At 36.1% G+C, this 20818-nt stretch overlaps 1 long non-coding RNA gene across 1 annotated transcript in view; it reads right to left on the reverse strand.

Moving 5' to 3' along the window:
• Positions 1-2188: 2188 nt before the first annotated feature.
• LOC139356575 (uncharacterized) overlaps positions 2189-20818 on the reverse strand; it is a 56499-nt gene continuing 37869 nt past the window's right edge. Inside the window, exon 3 of the long non-coding RNA XR_011608601.1 lies at positions 2189-2208. This is a non-coding gene — a long non-coding RNA (uncharacterized lncRNA). The remainder of the gene's footprint in view (positions 2209-20818) is intronic.

A 20818-nucleotide genomic window follows, 5' to 3' on the forward strand; every position in this document is an offset into this window, starting at 1 on the left:
TATTTATATACAACCTGTATTAGGATTGTTGATTATTTGTAAATTTTAATCTACATAATTTGATCATTAGACAGCAAACAAATAAATATAAGGTGTTATTTAAGGAAATGCAGATGACTTGAATTTCAGCAATTCTGCATTATACTCTTGTATCAATACACTTAGTATCAATAACTCTACATTTCACCCTTGAACAACATGGGTTTGAATTTATATGTGGATGTTTTAAACTAAATGCAAATTCAAAATGCAGTATTTGTGGAATGTGAAACTCATGTACAGGGAGGACAGACTTTTCATAAATGCAGGTTCTCACTGCTGGACTTAGTGTAGATTTTGTCATACACTGAGGGTCCTGGAATAAATCCTCCACATACACTGAGAAATGACTATATTTTATTTGCTTAATTCCTGGATACAGGGAAAAAAACACAGTAAGTGTCTCAAAATCGGACCTCTAAAACACATATGAACCTAGAAATCAACCTGAAAGTCATCGTAAACTAGACATGTACAAAAATTTACTAACTCAAATATTTTTTAATTAAGTATATTTGTTATAAAACAAAACATTGGCATATAATAATCTATTTTAATACTATTATCATAGAGAAGTTACTAGATTATAAATCAGTCATTGTACTTTAAAAGAATCTTTGTAATTCCTGTAATTCTCATTTCATTTAAAAAACAACTTTGTACACTGCATACACATCCCTAATACCTAAATGAACATATGTTATATATTGTCATATGACTGTTTATCCATAAGAGTTTCCAAGTTCTTTGTAGACAGACAATATGTATCATTTTTCCAAGGCATGAGAGTAAATGCTTAATAAATTTTGAAACATGAGTATATTATTTTGTAACATGGTGTTCTTAATTAATTTAAAATAAATTATTTAACTTATCTACATTTGCCCAGGTACTACCATTTAAAGGCCTTAAGATGATTTTGCCCTCATATTCATGTAAATTTCAAAATTTTTGAGACATTTTCCAGTACAAGTACAAATAATGGTAAATAGTGTAATTGGTAAAGTATTGTGTATATCATTATTTTAAAGTAAAATTAGTACAATTACTCATTTGAATATATCTAATGCAAACATGATACCCAGTATCATGTATCTAATGCTCCATGAATAGGCTCTTTCTTAAGTTTTACATTGCTCCTTTTACTTTCTTTCTTTTTTTTTTTTCTTTTTTTACTGTTTGAGCTTTCTCCAGAGAATTATTATCATATTAAAAATAATTTGAACTTTAAACATCTGTTTATTATCACAATATTTGTCTGAAAATTAGTGTGTTGCCACATTAAAATAATTTTAATATTCAATTATCATGAAGTTCTGTGTATTAACATTTTTCCTTGTGGATTGAGTAACCATTTAAATTATTTGTGGTACAAAATTGATCAAAATAATTATATTATAACTACTAATTGATAAATTATTGCTGAGAATTTATCCACTAATAAAATAAAATGGATTATTAGTCTTTTATTTACCCATGTTTATTACTTATTCCCAGAGTAATAAAAGAATTATCATTATACATTTATTTTTCTTTTTCTATTTTATGTGTGTTTAGAGTAACTTTGTTTAAATTTCTACATGAATAGTCATAGATTTTTAGTAGTGCCACTCAATTTTTCCAACTATTAAAAAACAAGACAAAATCATCTAGTGATCTATCATTAAAAATGTTAAAAGATATCAAAAATTATTTTATTATTCTTAAATTTGCTAAAAGCTAAAAATTATAATGAACCTGTGCTGTTGAAGTAGTCTCACAGTATTCATTAAACTAATTCATTTTTCATTTTCTCCTCACCTACACTAACATTTCAAATCATCTTATAATTTGAACTTCTAGTGATTTTCTGACCCCAGAAAAATGGACTACAGTAAGATTAATGATGCCTTATATGTGTGTGTATGCGTGTGTGTAGTAACAGAAAGGCTGAATGTGAAATGGAAAATAAAGCAGCATCTTCATGGTGATCCACGGTAGCCTCTTTTATAACAAATACATTTTTAAAGCAATCTATCACAATTCAGAGAAAATTAATTTATCTAAAGCTATTTACCTGGGTGAAGCAGCTCACACCTGTAATCCTAGCACTTTGGGAGGCCGAGGACGGCAGATCATCTGAACTCAGGAATTCGAGACCACCTTGGGTAACGTGGTGAAACCTCTTTTCTACTAAAAATACAAAAATTAGTCAGGTGTGGCCTCTAATCCCAGCTACATGGTAGGCTGAGGCAGGAGAATCGTTTGAACCCAGGAGGTGGAGGTTTCAGTGAGTCGAGATCACACCACTACTTTCCAACTTGGAATCTCCAATTACTTATGGTATACATATCTCCAGTTTGATGTTTATCAGTAATAAGTAACTTAAATATGGAGCAAGATGGCCGAATAGGAACAGCTCCAGTCTCCAACTCCCAGTGTGAGCGACACAGAAGACCAGTGATTTCTGCATTTTCAACTGAGGTACTGGGTTCATCTCACTGGGGAGTGCCGGACGATCGGTGCTGGTCAGCTGCTGCAGCCCGACCAGCGAGAGCTGAAGCAGGGCGAGGCATTGCCTCACCTGGGAAGCGCAAGGGGGAAGGGAATCCCTTTTCCTAGCCAGGGGAACTGAGACACACAACACCTGGAAAATCGGGTAACTCCCACCCCAATACTGCGCTTTAAGCAAACAGGCACACCAGGAGATCATATCCCACACCTGGCCGGGAGGGTCCCACACCCACGGAGCCTCCCTCATTGCTAGCACAGCAGTCTGTGATCTACCGGCAAGGCAGCAGTGAGGCTGGGGGAGGGGCGCCCGCCATTGCTGAGGCTTAAGTAGGTAAACAAAGCTGCTGGGAACCTCGAGCTGGGTGGAGCTCACAGCAGCTCAAGGAAACCTGCCTGTCTCTGTAGACTCCACCTCTGGAGACAGGGCAATAACAAACACAGCCGAAACCTCTGCAGATGCAAACGACTCTGTCTGACAGCTTTGAAGAGAGCAGTGGATCTCCCAACACGGAGGCTGAGATCTGAGAAGGGACAGACTCCCTGCTCAAGTGGGTCCCTGACCCCTGAGTAGCCTAACTGGGAGACATCCCCCACTAGGGGCAGTCTGACACCCCACACCTCACAGGGTGGAGTACACCCCTGAGAGAAAGCTTCCAAAGCAAGAATCAGACAGGTACACTCGCTGTTCAGAAATATTCTATCTTCTGCAGCCTCTGCTGCTGATACCCAGGCAAACAGGATCTGGAGTGGACCTCAAGCAATCTCCAACAGACCTACAGCTGAGGGTCCTGACTGTTAGAAGGAAAACTATCAAACAGGAAGGACACCTACACCAAAACCCCATCAGTACATCACCATCATCAAAGACCAGAGGCAGATAAAACCACAAAGATGGGGAAAAAGCAGGGCAGAAAAGCTGGAAATTCAAAAAATAAGAGCGCATCTCCCCCGGCAAAGGAGCGCAGCTCATCGCCAGCAACGGATCAAAGCTGGACGGAGAATGACTTTGACGAGATGAGAGAAGAAGGCTTCAGTCCATCAAATTTCTCAGAGCTAAAGGAGGAATTACGTACCCAGCGCAAAGAAACTAAAAATCTTGGAAAAAAAGTGGAAGAATTGATGGCTAGAGTAATTAATGCAGAGAAGGTCATAAACGAAATGAAATAGATGAAAACCATGACACGAGAAATACGTGACAAATGCACAAGCTTCAGTAACAGACTCGATCAACTGGAAGAAAGAGTATCTGCGATTGAGGATCAAATGAATGAAATGAAGCGAGAAGAGAAACCAAAAGAAAAAAGAAGAAAAAGAAATGAACAAAGCCTGCAAGAAGTATGGGATTATGTAAAAAGACCAAATCTACGTCTGATTGGGGTGCCTGAAAGTGAGGGGGAAAATGGAACCAAGTTGGAAAACACTCTTCAGGATATCATCCAGGAGAACTTCCCCAACCTAGTAGGGCAGGCCAACATTCAAATCCAGGAAATACAGAGAACGCCACAAAGATACTCCTCGAGAAGAGCAACTCCAAGACACATAATTGCCAGATTCACCAAAGTTGAAATGAAGGAAAAAATCTTAAGGGCAGCCAGAGAGAAAGGTCGGGTTACCCACAAAGGGAAGCCCATCAGACTAACAGCAGATCTCTCGGCAGAAACTCTCCAAGCCAGAAGAGAGTGGGGGCCAATATTCAACATTCTTAAAGAAAAGAATTTTAAACCCAGAATTTCATATCCAGCCAAACTAAGTTTCATAAGTGAAGGAGAAATAAAATCCTTTACAGATAAGCAAATGCTTAGAGATTTTGTCACCACTAGACCTGCCTTACAAGAGACCCTGAAGGAAGCACTAAACATGGAAAGGAACAACCAGTACCAGCCATTGCAAAAACATGCCAAAATGTAAAGACCATCGAGGCTAGGAAGAAACTGCATCAACTAACGAGCAAAATAACCAGTTAATATCATAATGGCAGGATCAAGTTCACACATAACAATCTTAACCTTAAATGTAAATGGACTAAATGCTCCAATTAAAAGACACAGACTGGCAAACTGGATAAAGAGTCAAGACCCATCAGTCTGCTGTATTCAGGAGACCCATCTCACACGCAGAGACATACATAGGCTCAAAATAAAGGGATGGAGGAAGATTTACCAAGCAAATGGAGAACAAAAAAAAGCGGGGGTTGCAATACTAGTCTCTGATAAAACAGGCTTTAAACCATCAGAGATCAAAAGAGACAAAGAAGGCCATTACATAATGGTAAAGGGATCAATTAAACAAGAAGAGCTAACTATCCTAAATATATATGCACCCAATACAGGAGCACCCAGATTCATCAAGCAAGTCCTTAGAGACTTACAAAGAGACTTAGACTCCCATACAATAATAATGGGAGACTTCAACACTCCACTGTCAACATTAGACAGATCAACAAGACAGAAAGTTAACAAGGATATCCAGGAATTGAACTCATCTCTGCAGCAAGCAGACCTAATAGACATCTATAGAACTCTCCACCCCAAATCAACAGAATATACATTCTTCTCAGCACCACATCGTACTTACTCCAAAATCGACCACGTAATTGGAAGTAAAGCACTCCTCAGAAAATGTACAAGAACAGAAATTATAACAAACTGTCTCTCAGACCACAGTGCAATCAAACTAGAACTCAGGACTAAGAAACTCAATCAAAACTGCTCAACTACATGGAAACTGAACAACCTGCTCCTGAATGACTACTGGGTACATAACGAAATGAAGGCAGAAATAAAGATGTTCTTTGAAACCAATGAGAACAAAGATACAACATACCAGAATCTCTGGGACACATTTAAAGCAGTGTGTAGAGGGAAATTTATAGCACTAAATGCCCACAAGAGAAAGCAGGGAAGATCTAAAATTGACACTCTAACATCGCAATTAAAAGAACTAGAGAAGAAAGAGCAAACACATTCGAAAGCTAGCAGAAGGCAAGAAATAACTAAGATCAGAGCAGAACTGAAGGAGATAGAGACACAAAAAACCCTCCAAAACATCAATGAATCCAGGAGTTGGTTTTTTGAAAAGATCAACAAAATTGACAGACCACTAGCAAGACTAATAAAGAAGAAAAGAGAGAGGAATCAAATCGACGCAATAAAAAATGATAAAGGGGATATCACCACCGACCCCACAGAAATACAAACTACCATCAGAGAATACTATAAACACCTCTATGCAAATAAACTGGAAAATCTAGAAGAAATGGATAATTGCCTGGACACTTACACTCTTCCAAGACTAAACCAGGAAGAAGTTGAATCCCTGAATAGACCAATAGCAGGCTCTGAAATTGAGGCAATAATTAATAGCCTACCAACCAAAAAATGTCCAGGACCAGATGGATTCACAGCTGAATTCTACCAGAGATACAAGGAGGAGTTGGTACCATTCCTTCTGAAACTATTCCAATCAATAGAAAAAGAGGGAATCCTCCCTAACTCATTTTATGAGGCCAACATCATCCTGATACCAAAGCCTGGCAGAGACACAACAAAAAAAGAGAATTTTAGACCAATATCCCTGATGAACATCGATGCAAAAATCCTCAATAAGATACTGGCAAACCGGATTCAGCAGCACATCAAAAAGCTTATCCACCATGATCAAGTGGGCTTCATCCCTGGGATGCAAGGCTGGTTCAACATTCGCAAATCAACAAACATAATCCAGCATATAAACAGAACCAAAGACAAGAACCACATGATTATCTCAATAGATGCAGAAAAGGCTTTTGACAAAATTCAACAGCCCTTCATGCTAAAAATGCTCAATAAATTCGGTATTGATGGAACGTACCTCAAAATAATAAGAGCTATTTATGACAAACCCGCAGCCAATATCATACTGAATGGGCAAAAACTGGAAAAATTCCCTTTGAAAACTGGCACAAGACAGGGATACCCTCTCTCACCACTCCTATTCAACATAGTGTTGGAAGTTCTGGCTAGGGCAATTAGGCAAGAGAAAGAAATCAAGGGTATTCAGTTAGGAAAAGAAGAAGTCAAACTGTCCCTGTTTGCAGATGACATGATTGTATATTTAGAAAACCCCATTGTCTCAGCCCAAAATCTCCTTAAGCTGATAAGCAAATTCAGCAAAGTCTCAGGATACAAAATTAATGTGCAAAAATCACAAGCATTCTTATACATCAGTAACAGACAAACAGAGATCCAAATCAGGAATGAACTTCCATTCACAATTGCTTCAAAGAGAATAAAATACCTAGGAATCCAACTTACAAGGGATGTAAAGGACCTCTTCAAAGAGAACTACAAACCACTGCTCAGTGAAATCAAAGAGGACACAAACAAATGGAAGAACATACCATGCTTATGGATAAGAAGAATCAATATCATGAAAATGGTCCTACTGCCCAAGGTAATTTATAGATTCAATGCCATCCCCATCAAGCTACCAATGAGTTTCTTCACAGAATTGGAAAAAACTGCTTTAAAGTTCATATGGAACCAAAAAAGAGCCTGCATCTCCAAGACAATCCTAAGTCAAAAGAACAAAGCTGAAGGCATCACGCTACCTGACTTCAAACTATACTACAAGGCTACAGTAACCAAAACAGCATGGTACTGGTACCAAAACAGAGATATAGACCAATGGAACAGAACAGAGTCCTCAGAAATAATACCACACATCTACAGCCATCTGATCTTTGACAAACCTGAGAGAAACAAGAAATGGGGAAAGGATTCCCTATTTAATAAATGGTGCTGGGAAAATTGACTAGCCATAAGTAGAAAGCTGAAACTGGATCCTTTCCTTACTCCTTATACGAAAATTAATTCAAGATGGATTAGAGACTTAAATGTTAGACCTAATACCATAAAAATCCTAGAGGAAAACCTAGGTAGTACCATTCAGGACATAGGCATGGGCAAAGACTTCATGTCTAAAACACCAAAAGCAACGGCAGCAAAAGCCAAAATTGACAAATGGGATCTCATTAAACTAAAGAGCTTCTGCACAGCAAAAGAAACTACCATCAGAGTGAACAGGCAACCTACAGAATGGGAGAAAATTTTTGCAATCTACTCATGTGACAAAGGGCTAATATCCAGAACCTACAAAGAACTCAAACAAATTTACAAGAAAAAAACAAACAACCCCATCAAAAAGTGGGCAAAGGATATGAACAGACATTTCTCAAAAGAAGACATTCATACAGCCAACAGACACATGAAAAAATGCTCATCATCACTGGCCATCAGAGAAATGCAAATCAAAACCACAATGAGATACCATCTCACACCAGTTAGAATGGCGATCATTAAAAAGTCAGGAAACAACAGGTGCTGGAGAGGATGTGGAGAAATAGGAACACTTTTACACTGTTGGTGGGATTGTAAACTAGTTCAACCATTATGGAAAACAGTATGGCGATTCCTCAAGGATCTAGAACTAGATGTACCATATGACACAGCCATCCCATTACTGGGTATATACCCAAAGGATTATAAATTATGCTGCTATAAAGACACATGCACACGTATGTTTATTGCAGCACTATTCACAATAGCAAAGACTTGGAATCAACCCAAATGTCCATCAGTGACAGATTGGATTAAGAAAATGTGGCACATATACACCATGGAATACTATGCAGCCATCAAAAAGGATGAGTTTGTGTCCTTTGTAGGGACATGGATGCAGCTGGAAACCATCATTCTTAGCAAACTATCACAAGAACAGAAAACCAAACACCGCATGTTCTCACTCATAGGTGGGAACTGAACAATGAGATCACTTGGACTCGGGAAGGGGAACATCACACACAGGGGCCTATCATGGGGAGGGGGGAGGGAGGAGGGATTGCATTGGGAGTTATACCTGATGTAAATGACGAGTTGATGGGTGCAGCACACCACCATGGCACAAGTATACATATGTAACAAACCTGCACGTTATGCACATGTACCCTACAACTTAAAGTATAATAATAATAAATAAATTAAAAAAAAAAACTTAAATATGAGGACAGTATGTTCAGAGTGCTTCAGGGATGCATCATGCAATAAGCAGTTAAATTCAAGATAATGTCTCCTAGTTCAACTATGAATAATTATGGAAGAAAACATTATTTGGAAAGCATTTTTCAACAAAATCCCATAATGACTATTTTATTGTATTCACATGGTTTGGCTCTGTGTCCCCAACCCATATCTCATCTCGAATTGTAATGCCCATATGTCAGGGGAGTGACGAGGTGGGAGGTAATTGGATCAAGGGGGCATTTTCCCCCACGCTGTTCTAGTGATAGTGAGTGAGTTACCATGTAATCTGATAGTTTTATGAGGCGGTTTTCTCTGCTCTCTCCTGCACTTGCTCTCTCGCCTGCTACCATGTAAGACATGCCTGCTTCCCCTTCCACCATGATTGCAAGTTTCCTGAGGCCTCCCCAGCCATGTGAAACTATGAGTCAATTAAACCTCTTTTTACAAATTACCCAGTCTTGGGTAGTTCTTTATAGCAGTGTGAGAACAGACTAACACATGTATCCTCACAATTAGCCTATGATATTATTCTAGATATTATTCTAATTATCCTTCTTTTTGTAGATGAGAAGTGTGCACAGTTTCTCAGAGCAGCTAGGATGTGGCACTGCTAAGGCTTAAACCCAGGTTTATCTGAATCTAGAACCTTTGTTTCTGTTTTGAACTAACTCTACAACTCTCCTAGAATTGTCATTGTAATTTGGGAGCATTATGTAATTACTGTCACAATACTAGTTTAAAATTATTTCTATCCATGTGGAAATAATGATTTAATTAAGTAACATGAATTTCTAACATACTAATTTATTTAACTTCATAAAGCTCATACATAGAACGAAATTAGTTAGGTATTATAAGTAATAGTATTATATTAAATGAGTTATCTGTGCTGCTCTCTTGATACTATTTTTAAAAAAATATTCATGTTTCGGCTGGGCGCAGCGGCTGACACCTGTATTCCCAGCATTTTGGGAGGCCAAGGCTGGCGGATCACAAGGTCAGGATATCGAGACCATCTTGGCTAACACAGTGAAGCCCCGTCTCTATCAAAAATACAAAAAATTAGCTGGGCATGGTGGCGGGCACCTGTAGTCCCAGCTACTAGGGAAGCTGAGGCAGGAGAATGGCGTGAACCTGGGAGGCAGAGCTTGCAGTGAGCCGAGATGGTGCCCCTGCACTCTAGCCTGGGCAACAGAGCGAGACTCTCCCTCAAAAGTAATAATAATAATTATAATTATTCCTGGTTATTTCTTTAGTGCATGTACTATAAATTTTATTATTTTGGTAGTACCACTACTTGCATATTATATCTTAACAAGCAATATAACCCATCTTCATTTTTTCTCCTTAGGATGACAATTTTGTTAGTAAGCACTTTAAATCCTCTATATCTTGTGAAAAGTAGCATGAAATATATCTGATTATAGAAATCTCACAGTAATCCAGCTAATCTTGGTCTCTCATTTCCCTCCTTTTAAGGTACTCCCAGCTTTATTATTCTCATACTATACTTTATTCAATTGATCCTAAAATGACTTCCTCACCAAATCTTACCTAGTACATAACTAAATGTATTGCAAGCTTAGCTATTTTTCTTTAATTGTTAAATACCTAACTCATAGTCTCCCATAAGGTTAAAATGAAATGTATTTACAAGACTAAGTATATGACATATATATGTATATGTATCCAGATATATTGTGTGTATATATGCATATTTGTGTGTGCCTGGGTGTATGTGTGTGTGTGTGTTTATATAAAAATCATGCAATACCAAGTACAAGTCATTTGGCATTTGGATCCGGCTTCACATTGAAAATTAAACTTAATGGACACAATAGGCTTTAAACACCACCAGGTTGAATCAGCTTTAAGAAACAACACAAATAAAAAACACACAATCCACAATAATATTAGTACAGAAAACTCCTATTTTTTAAGCTCAGCTCCCAATACCCCAGTTCTCCCAATTTTGTGTTTGGGCCAGCAATGATAAAGAGAGAAAGTTAAGTGTGCATAGGTACCTCAACCCTGTGAAGTTAAGTCTAGGACTTTATCATGTTTCTTACCTAACTAACCATGTGACTCACTCAGATATATGTGACTGGCACTATTCTCCAGATCAGCTGCTTCACATTAATACCTGTTCTTAATTACTCTATAAAAACATTGAATATTAATTATAGGTACATGGTTCAGTGAATAGCTCTGGCTGGATTTTCAGTTATTTGGTATCAGGTATGAGTAAGCTCTTAACAATTTATTGAAATCATGATCATACGAGTTTCCTGGGGCTGCTGTAGCGTATACTGTGAATTGAATGGCTTAAAGCAATGTGAATTTATCGTTTCCATACTACAGTCCAAAATGTAGAAATCAGGTGTCAGCAAGGTTGGTTTCTTTTGAAGACATTGAGGCAGAATCTGTTCCATGCCTCTCTCTGGTTTCTGGCTTTTTGGCAATTCACGGTTACCCTTGAGTTGTAGACCTATCACTCTAATCTGTGTCTGTCTTCACTTGGCTTTCTCTCTGTTTCTTCTCTGCTACTTACAAAACTTCTTATAACTAATTGGATTTAGGGGCCACATTAAATCCAGGATGATGTTGTCTCAAGATCTTTAATTATAGCTATAAAGATTCTTTTCCAAATAAGGCCACATTTTGAGGTTCAGGTGAACATGAATTTGGCTGAGGAGGTTAATTATTCAACTCATTACGATCATGCAATGAGAATGGGCAAAGGTCAATCCAATGTCCTTGAGTCTAGAGGGAAGATTAATAACCCTTTCTAAATATTTTTCTCTTAAATTATCTTATTTTTAATGAGATCTTGAGACCACCTGAAATTGATAGGCAATAAGACCAGTAGGTTAGAGTGAAGGAATATGGTAACTAGAAACATTCCATGTGCAGAGAAAGACATTTTTATCATTATGCTCAGTTCCATTTTCCCATTGGAAAATGAAAATTAAGACTACCAATAATTAAATAAAAATTCCTTAATAATTTTAACGAGACAAGGTGGGATCAAAAATAGATTCCTATTTACTACTGAGAATTAGTATTTTACACAATTTTTAGTTTTTCATAGAAAAACATCATATTCTTCATGATATTTATGCTTATTTTTCCTTTGAAATCATATGCTGGCAAAATATCAGTCTCTAAAACTTTAAGAGTGTGTTTACCTCACTGAATCTTTTGTCTTTTTCTTAGTGAACTTTTTGCATTTTTTAAAAATAAATTCAAGCCCTAAACACTGAAGTGCTATACCTATGATGAACAATCATTTCCTTAAAAGACAACATGACGAAATGCCAGATGCAGTGTGGTAAGGGAGACCTAACTGCTATGAAATTATTATAGTGCCATGTGATTTATTTTGAACCCCAACCATCATTTCACCATCCTGCTGTCTTCTTTATGGTTAGAGTGAATGCTTTCAGTGACATCTTATAAATCTTTGCTTTGGCCAATATTTTTGCAGTGTCTTAACATAGAAGAGGTATGCACAGCTTTCACTACCTCCAAGATTTAGAGGTATAATTTCAATTTAATGTGAAAAGTTTTAGCTGGGTAAGTTCCATTAGCCTCTTTTGTCAAGAAGGGAATATACCTATTCATTTTCATGTACAGTTTATATATTGAGCTCCATCAACACATGAATGGTGTTATGTAGTGTCTGCAAAGATGGGAGTTTATTGTCTTTAACTGAGCGTCCCACATGCACAAAAGTCTTCTAGTAATATTGATCTATATTTCTCTTAGTAAGCAAATGTCAGGTATATAAAAATTTATGAAATAAGGTGGCTTTTTATCCCTATTAAAATTCCTGTTGTCCAGGTAGCGGTGCTTCTACTACTTGCCTCAGGCAGATATGACCTTCTCGCCTTTTCCTCAATGCCTCCCCATAAACTACTCTGGGAAGTATTTGATAAAACAACTTATACTAAGATCTAAGTGACTTCTAAAACTCACTATACTGCATAAGTTGTGTGTAAGAATAGCTTATAAATTAGAATGTACAGTATCATGTATAATTTTAATATTCCAATTTATATGTACATTCACATGTAGGCTGGAGGGAGCTATGTAAAAATGGTGACAATTGTACCTCTGAGTGATGTTTTGCTTTATACATATTTATTTATTTATTTATTTATTTATTTATTTATCATTTTCTGAGTTTTCTAGATTGAACCTGTACTGCGTAAATAGATGCAGGGAGAAAGAAAGCCCACTATACCTGAAAAAATCTTGTGCTGATATAAATGGGTTTTTTGCATAGTAGCTTAGTAAATGTGATCACATGAAAGCTCACTAAAGAGTGTTTCCAAAGTGTCCAGGATGGGATGCAATGGCTAATATTTTGACAGCAATATGTTGTCACTTTTGTACTCCATCGGGTACTGTGTTGAGAAAGTATTAGCAGTTCTGCCCTTACTATTATGAACTCACAATTTTAGGTTAGCCAAATAAAACATATTATTTTTAAAAAGAAAAAATGTAGCTTTGGAATACTTTTGAGGGTTTTTACATACAAATTTTTTAAAAAAGCTATCATCACTGCAATAGCCAATGAAGAGAGAATTGAGCTGCTATATGTTACTTTTAAACCCACTCAAACAAGATATATTATTTTTACATTTCTAAATGAGTTGTGATAGATCACTATATTTTAGAAGCAGTTTTTCAAATAGAAAAAGCATGTGAATAGACAAAATAATTGCAACCTGAAATATCTGATGAAACAACTCAAATGTCAAAGGACAGTTTTAAGACACACATAAGGATATCATAAAAATATAATGAATTATTTTATCTTGTAATATTCAATATAGATATCAATTTACCATCTAGATATGGTTTAGTTCAATAGCAGCAACAAGGTTCTGTCCAGGTTCCGAAATTAGCTAAACTGTTCAGTGTTTTGAGACCTCTATGCCAAGTGAGGCAATTTTCAAAAGATGGTTAGTTCTATTCTATTTTATTCTTTTAATTCTATTCTATTCTTTATTTTTTTCACTCTAGGTTTTATCCTAAAGGAAAAAAAAGATGATCAAATATTGATAATAAAGAAAACATTTACCCAGAATAACATTGAATTTTTTTGCATTTTCCCAACTTTTTATTTCATTAAGCTTTCTTCTAAATATCTACTACCCCACTATATGCTTTTGTATTTGAATATGCAAAGCATACACCATTACGTAGTCACATATATGTACTCTACTTTATAATGAGTTAACACATATTCATTTAAACATTTCCTTTGACATTTTTTTCACTGAAAGTTCCCTAATATGCCTTTAGAATTAAAGATCTGTAGGTTATTTACAAACACATTAAATGAAGAAAGCAGTTAAAAGACTGTAGAATATGGCAAGTAGTATATGCATTGATAGATTGTATTTAGGTCTATAATTTTGCAGCTAAACTAGAAGTTGTTTTGTCACTAGGAAGACTTAAACAATTATATCTAGGCTGTTATGCATGAGTAGAAAATTATATGGGTACCTATGCACATGTATTGGTATTTATGTAAATTAATTTAATCTATATCATTATTACAGCTTTAATTTTTTCTTAGGATTGTAATACTAAAATATAAAGAAAATTGTGCCTTCATTTCAGAAGACTTTATATTTTATTTTCATGGGTGGAAGCTAAACTTTTAGAAATTGTGTGAAAGATAATACATTAAGCAATCAATTAAATTTTCAGATTTTAATCAGAAAAAATAAGTGTGGTAGCTCACACCTGTAAACCCAGCACTTTGGGAGGCCGAGGAGGGAGGATCACCTGAGGTCAGGTGTTTGAGACCAGTCTCGTCAACATGACGAAACCCCATCTCTACTGAAAATACAAAAAAATTAGCCAGGTGTGGTGGCACATGCCTGTAATCAGAATTACATGAACCCAGGAGACAGAGGTTGTAGTAAGCCAAGATCACACCACTGTGCTCCAGCCTGGGTGACAGAGCGAGACTGTCTCAAAAAGAAAAAAAAAAAAAAAGAAGGTGATGTTTTTGTACTTGGATATCAATCCTTCAAATGCTCAATATTAGTGACTTTCTAAATCATTGTCAGTACTGCATTAATCACCATCAAGTAGTCTAAGTCCAATGCATAGGGCATATATTTCTATGTAAGTGCTTGAAAACTATTTTATAGTAATTATTATGATGCATGATAATATTTTAACAAATTCTTCAGAAATTCTTTTAATGAAACTGCTTTCTTACCATTCCAGTACATTTCTTCTCCATAAAGTTTCAGGTTAACGTAAGTTCTCAGGAGCAATAAATACGTTGAATAAATTTCATGTGAATTCTGACTGAAATGTTGATCATATCATTAGTATATAAATAAAAATGAAATATGTGCATTTTACAATAAATACCTTTTATGACTTTCAATATTTCTTAAGACATTGTGGTCCTCCTAAGATTATCAGTAACTCTATCTATAGATCATTAGCACTGACGCACATGGTTGTCCCTAACAAACAAATTGAGATTATATAGATTAGTGAGTGATTTACAGAAAGGCATTAATATCACTAACTACATTTAAACATAAGTAATATTGTTTAACGTTAAAATAGTAGAATTAGCAGTTCTTTACAGAATCATTTTTTTTAAAAACATTTATGAAAAATGTGTTAAAGAAGTTCTTATATTGGAAACATTTTCACAAATATAAAGTGATTGAATGATTTCCATACATGTTTACTTGACTGTGTAGAGTAGGGTTCTATTGAGTGCATGTAAACTTTCACTCCGAAGACATCCACCAATCTAAGGAAAATATCCAGATCTTCCACACTTACCAAGTACAGCAGAGCTTGCTATTTGAATCTACAAATCCATTCTCCCATATTCCTTCTAGCAATAATATCTGCAAGTTGTATATAGTTAGATGGTCACCCAGCAAGAGTATGTCACTCTCAAATCTCTACTTACCTCATCAAGACTGACAACAAAGAACTTAAAGATAAGCATCAATCTGTAGACCACATTTTGAGTAACTTCATTCTATATTGTCTACTCTCCCACCTTCTGACCACCCTGAGAAACAGATCTTCTTACTCATGGTCTGCAAATATATTCAAAATTGTTGTTTCTTTTTCATGTACTTTCATTAGTTTTTTTTCATAAGTTGGAAAAGTAAGGCTCAAATGAGTTAAACTAGCATTTCTGTTTGCTAATTATGAAAAAAATTCTGGTCTGATTATGCTAACAAGTAGGATACATTTGCAGATTCAGTATACTTGAACATAAATGAACTTAGTGTATACACATGAAATCTTATTAGTTATGCGACTTATAATACTTCCTGCATTTAGGCAAGAAGTGGGAAAACATTCTTTAGTGATAAATCCAAAAATACCTGTGTCATTCTATTTACCATTTTGATTCCAAATAAATATGTAGAACTACAAATAAATACACTATAAGTACACATCTTTTTTTTTTTTTTTTTTTTTTTTTTTTTTTTGAGACGGAGTCTCACTCTGCAGTCAGGCTTGAGTGCAATGGTGTGATCTCGGCTCAATGCAACCTCCACCTGCTGAGTTCAAGTTATCCTCCTGCCTCAGCCTCCCTAGTAGCTGGGACTACAGGTGCATGCCACCATGCCCAGCTAATTTTTGTATTTTTGTATTTTGTATTTTTAGTTGAGATGGGGTTGGCCAGGATGGTGTCGCTCTCTTGACCTCGTGATCTGCCTGCCTCGGCCTCCCAAAGTGCTGAGATAACAGACATGAGCTACCGCATCTGGTCATAAGTACACATTTTTAACTGCAAATTTAAAGCATCGTTCAAAAGTAAAAATGAACATTTTACCTCTTCAAGATGCAAACCCCAAAATTTATATCAGATTACATAATATTTTGCATATTTTGATGGAGATTACTTAATTCGATCAATAATCAAGGTCACACATGGCATATTAAGTGGGTAATTTCAGTTGTAGCATGCTGAACCCAATCAAGTTTGAATTTTATATAGTGGTATTTGGTAATATAAAAGTGAAATTGGAAATCTCTGAATGAAACTTCTAAGAGGAAGAGCATTTGATAAAGTAAATGACTATAATTCTGAGACTTAAAATGCTGCTTCTTCTTAGAGTAAATCTATCCATAAAATGCCACATTTACATAAGAATATGTGTTTTTTGCTTCGTTCATCTTTTTTATAGGCAGTGTATCACTGTCAACCAAGCTGAAATGCAGTGATACAATCATAGCTCACTGCAGCCTTGAACTCCTGAGCTCAAAGGGTCCTCCTACCTCAGCCTCCCCAGCAGCTGGGACTATAGGTGCATGTCATTGTGCATGACTAATTTTTTTATTATTTTTTGTGAAGACAGGGTCTTGCTGTGTTGCTGAGTTTAGTCTTGAAATCCTGGATTCAAGTAATCCTCTGGCATCAGCCACCCATAGCTATTACAGCATAAATTTGTTTATTAGAAACAAACTTATTTCCAATTTAAATGTGGTAATTATTCTTTTATTCAAAGAATAAGATACTTAAGTTAAATATAAATATTATATATCATCGTTTGACGCTGGAGAGGTACTTCGTTGTTAAACTAAGATTGTCCATGAAGACTTTGCTTCTGTATTTCATATATAAAGTTTTAGAATGTATACAGATTAATTCTTCAGAAGACATAAAACATGAGCTCCTTCATGAATAAAATGATATTATATTGCTTAAGCAGACATTATTAAAAAGGTCAACCTCTGAAGTATAAGTGCATTAACTTGTTGCTAACATTTTATCTTCTACTTAACCTGAACTTTCTCTAAGAAAATTCAGTGAAGTCAAAGTATATTTTAGTACCAGTCATATCTTTTTTTTCTTTGTAATGAACAAGTCACCAAATACTCAACAAACTAACAAATAAATTAATATAGAAAATGGTTGACTTGTGCTTTATTGCACAAATGCAACATAGGCATAAATAAAACATTCTATCTTTCTAAAATAAGATCTGGGCATTATGTTTAGTAAAATTCTCTTACAAATCCAGGACCTGATTTTAGACCTCTAATTTAATATGTATTACATGGAAGACATACATTCTTCTGAAGTTTGTATAGCCCATATCCCTTGACATACTTGTTTAAGCTCTGAATTAATGTTTCTCATTAATGGACATAGTTTTAATTATTGTAATTAATGATGATTACCGGATTGTTTTGAAAAATTAGAGTGAAATTTAAATCATCAAATTGTATTTCTTAATTTCTGGAGACTCCTAATTGCAGAATGCAGGAAACCAATTTCTTCGAGATGTAGGAAAATAGCAGGGACGTCAAAGGAATTTGTCGACAGTTGTTACGTCATTCATTAGAAAGTGAGATTATGATTTAGATTGATAGTAGGAGCAATAATCATAGCCACAGCCAGAAACATTTTTCCTGGGGAATTACCTGAAGTCATCAAAGATATTTATCCTCAGGGGAAAGACACCTAGTTGTGTCATTAAATTGTTAGCATCTCTTCTAGAGAACTTTGTTTTTCATCTCTGAACTTCTGGCAGAGAGTAGTAGGTTACAAATCCCTTGAGAAAAAAGGTTTATCTAGGAGGGGAAGATGTCACTTACTCAGAAAGAAAAGAATTGAATCCTGGAGAGGTCTCAGAGTGCCCTTAGGTACTAAGGGCAAATCAAATGTAAAAACTTTTGGTGAATGAACACACAGCTTTCTGGAAATGTCTTTGAAATAGGCTGGAACAGATACTGAACTTTTACTCATGAAAATTTTATTCAGGAAACCAGAGCTGAATAAAAGTTTATCTGATTTTGCGTTGAAGGGGTGGCCTGCCCCTCCACACCTGTGGGCGTTTCTCGTTAGGTGGAACGAGAGACTTGAGAAAAGAAATGAGACACAGAGACAAAGAATAGAGAAAGAAAAAGTGGGCCCAGGGGACCGGCGCTCAGCATACAGAGGACCTATGCCAGCACCGGTCTCTGAGTTCCCTAGTATTTATTGATAGTTATCTTTACCATCTTAAAGATAAGGGAGTGGCAGGATAATAGGATCATTGTAGGGAGAAAATCAGCAGTAAGACATATGAATAAAGATCTCTGTGACATGAATAAGTTTAAAGGAAAATGCTGCGCCTTGATATGCATATGCAAACATCTCCATAAACCTTTTAGCAGCATTGCGCCAGCAAGTCCCACCTTTTGCTGTAAGGCGGTTTTCTCCTATCTCAGTAAACAGAGCATACAATCGGGTCTCACGCGAAGATGTTCCATTGCCCAGGGACGAGCAGGAGACAGATGCTTTTCTCTAGCTCAACTGCCAACAACCGCCAAAAGGCCTTATTTCCTCTTGTACTAGTCCTCCTCAGCACCGACCCGTCACGGGTGTCCGGCTGAGGGACAATCAGGTCTTTCCCTTCCCACGAGGCCATATTTCAGACTATCACATAGGGAGAAACCTTGGACAATACCTAGTTTTCCTAGGCAGAGGTCCCTGCGACTTTTGGCAGTGTACATGTCCCTGGGTACTTGAGATTAAGAGAATGGTGATGACTTTTAACCAGCAAGCTGCCTTCAGGCACTTGTTTAACAAAGCACATCCTGCACAGCCCCAAATCCATTAAACCTTGAGTCACTACAGCAAGTGTCTCTTGCAAGGACAAGGTTGGGGGTGGGGTCACAGATTAACAGCATCTCAAATACAGAACAAAATAGAGTCTCTTATGTCTACTTCTTTCTATATAGACACAGTAACAGTCTGATCTTTCTTTCTTTTCCCCACATGCATGATAAAATGTTGCTATGCAAGACCACATGCAAATCAGCCAAATAAGAGGGTTTGATCTGAGTCACTACTGGTGTTATGTGACTTCACATGGAGGGTTAAGTCTTGGGGCTTGCAGTTTTTAAACCCCACTTTCTCCATACTAGCTTTATTTTTAAATTTCAAAATATTAGAACTCAAAGTACATGATTTTGTTGAAAATATTGTTTTGCCTAGAAAAAAAAAAAAAGAAAAACAAAAAACATTGATCTATTATATCCTCTTCCTTTGATAAGTAAGGAAAATGGGGCCCAGAAGTGTGAAGTGACTTTCTCAAAGACGCTTCCAACCAGCTATCAGCAGAATTGGAATATTCTGTTCCTTGGAAATCTCCGTCCCTCACTGCACTTCAGAGGTGCTTCGTCATTTTATAGACACCAAAACTGAAAAAAGAGTTCATGAGGCTGTGAAGACAACTTATTTCTAGCCTTATGATAAAGATTAGAAAATCAAGGCTTGAAAGCTAAGTACTTTTCCTGTGTTCACGCTACTAGTTAATGGTGGAGAGGGTGACAAAGACCATAGCACAATGCTTCCATAATGGAGCTCCTCTCCTAACCCCTCACAGGCCCCAGTACCTTTCATGTCTGACTCTTCAGTTGTCAATAACTCCTGACTCTTTACCCTCCAGTTTCTTTAGTCTCCGAATAAGACGTGAAGTTCTGGAAATAAAATTTTTAAATCTTTCTTGAAAGAAAGGCATGTCCCTTTGAAGAGAGAACACTGGGAGCAGCCTTCTCTTCACTGCACTTTACACGCAAGAAGATTCAGATGCAAAATGTTTATTTAGATGCTAGACCTATATCATCATGATGTATGTGATCTCTAGAGGATCCTTTATCTGTTAAATAAGGCAAAACAATACTAGCTCTTTGGAAAAGTCAATTTTTAGAATAAAAATGATATTTTTTCACTGCATAATTGCACAATTTTACTTGACTTGTTTTAGGGCTTCATTTCTATTTTTTAAACATGTATTTTTCCAACCTCATCCTCTTTTACTCATTCTCATTCCCTGAGCTCTAACTAAACTGGATGCTAGAGCATGTCCCTATTTCTGTATGTCTTGTCCAATCTGTTATTTTTCATTTTGTTTTTTGTGGAGATATATATATATATATCCACAAATATATAAATATGTGGATATATATAATTAAATATATATGTATTTAATTTCTAACTCTCTAATCAATAGCTTTCCCTTCAGCTTTTCTCTCATTTTTTTTCCTAATTTGTTTGTAAAACAATTACTAAGAAACAAATTGCAGTTAAACACATAGCCCCATATGATTGCTCCTACTTTAAGTGTGTGATTACTAACTTTAGGTAGTGTTTTAATGATGCAACCATACTATATTTGGTCTATTAAATTTTCTTTTCCTTTCTCAGATGACTATCATATTGT

This window comes from Macaca nemestrina, chromosome 1 (genome assembly GCF_043159975.1).
Source record: "Macaca nemestrina isolate mMacNem1 chromosome 1, mMacNem.hap1, whole genome shotgun sequence".
NCBI classification, from domain to species: Eukaryota; Metazoa; Chordata; class Mammalia; order Primates; family Cercopithecidae; genus Macaca; species Macaca nemestrina.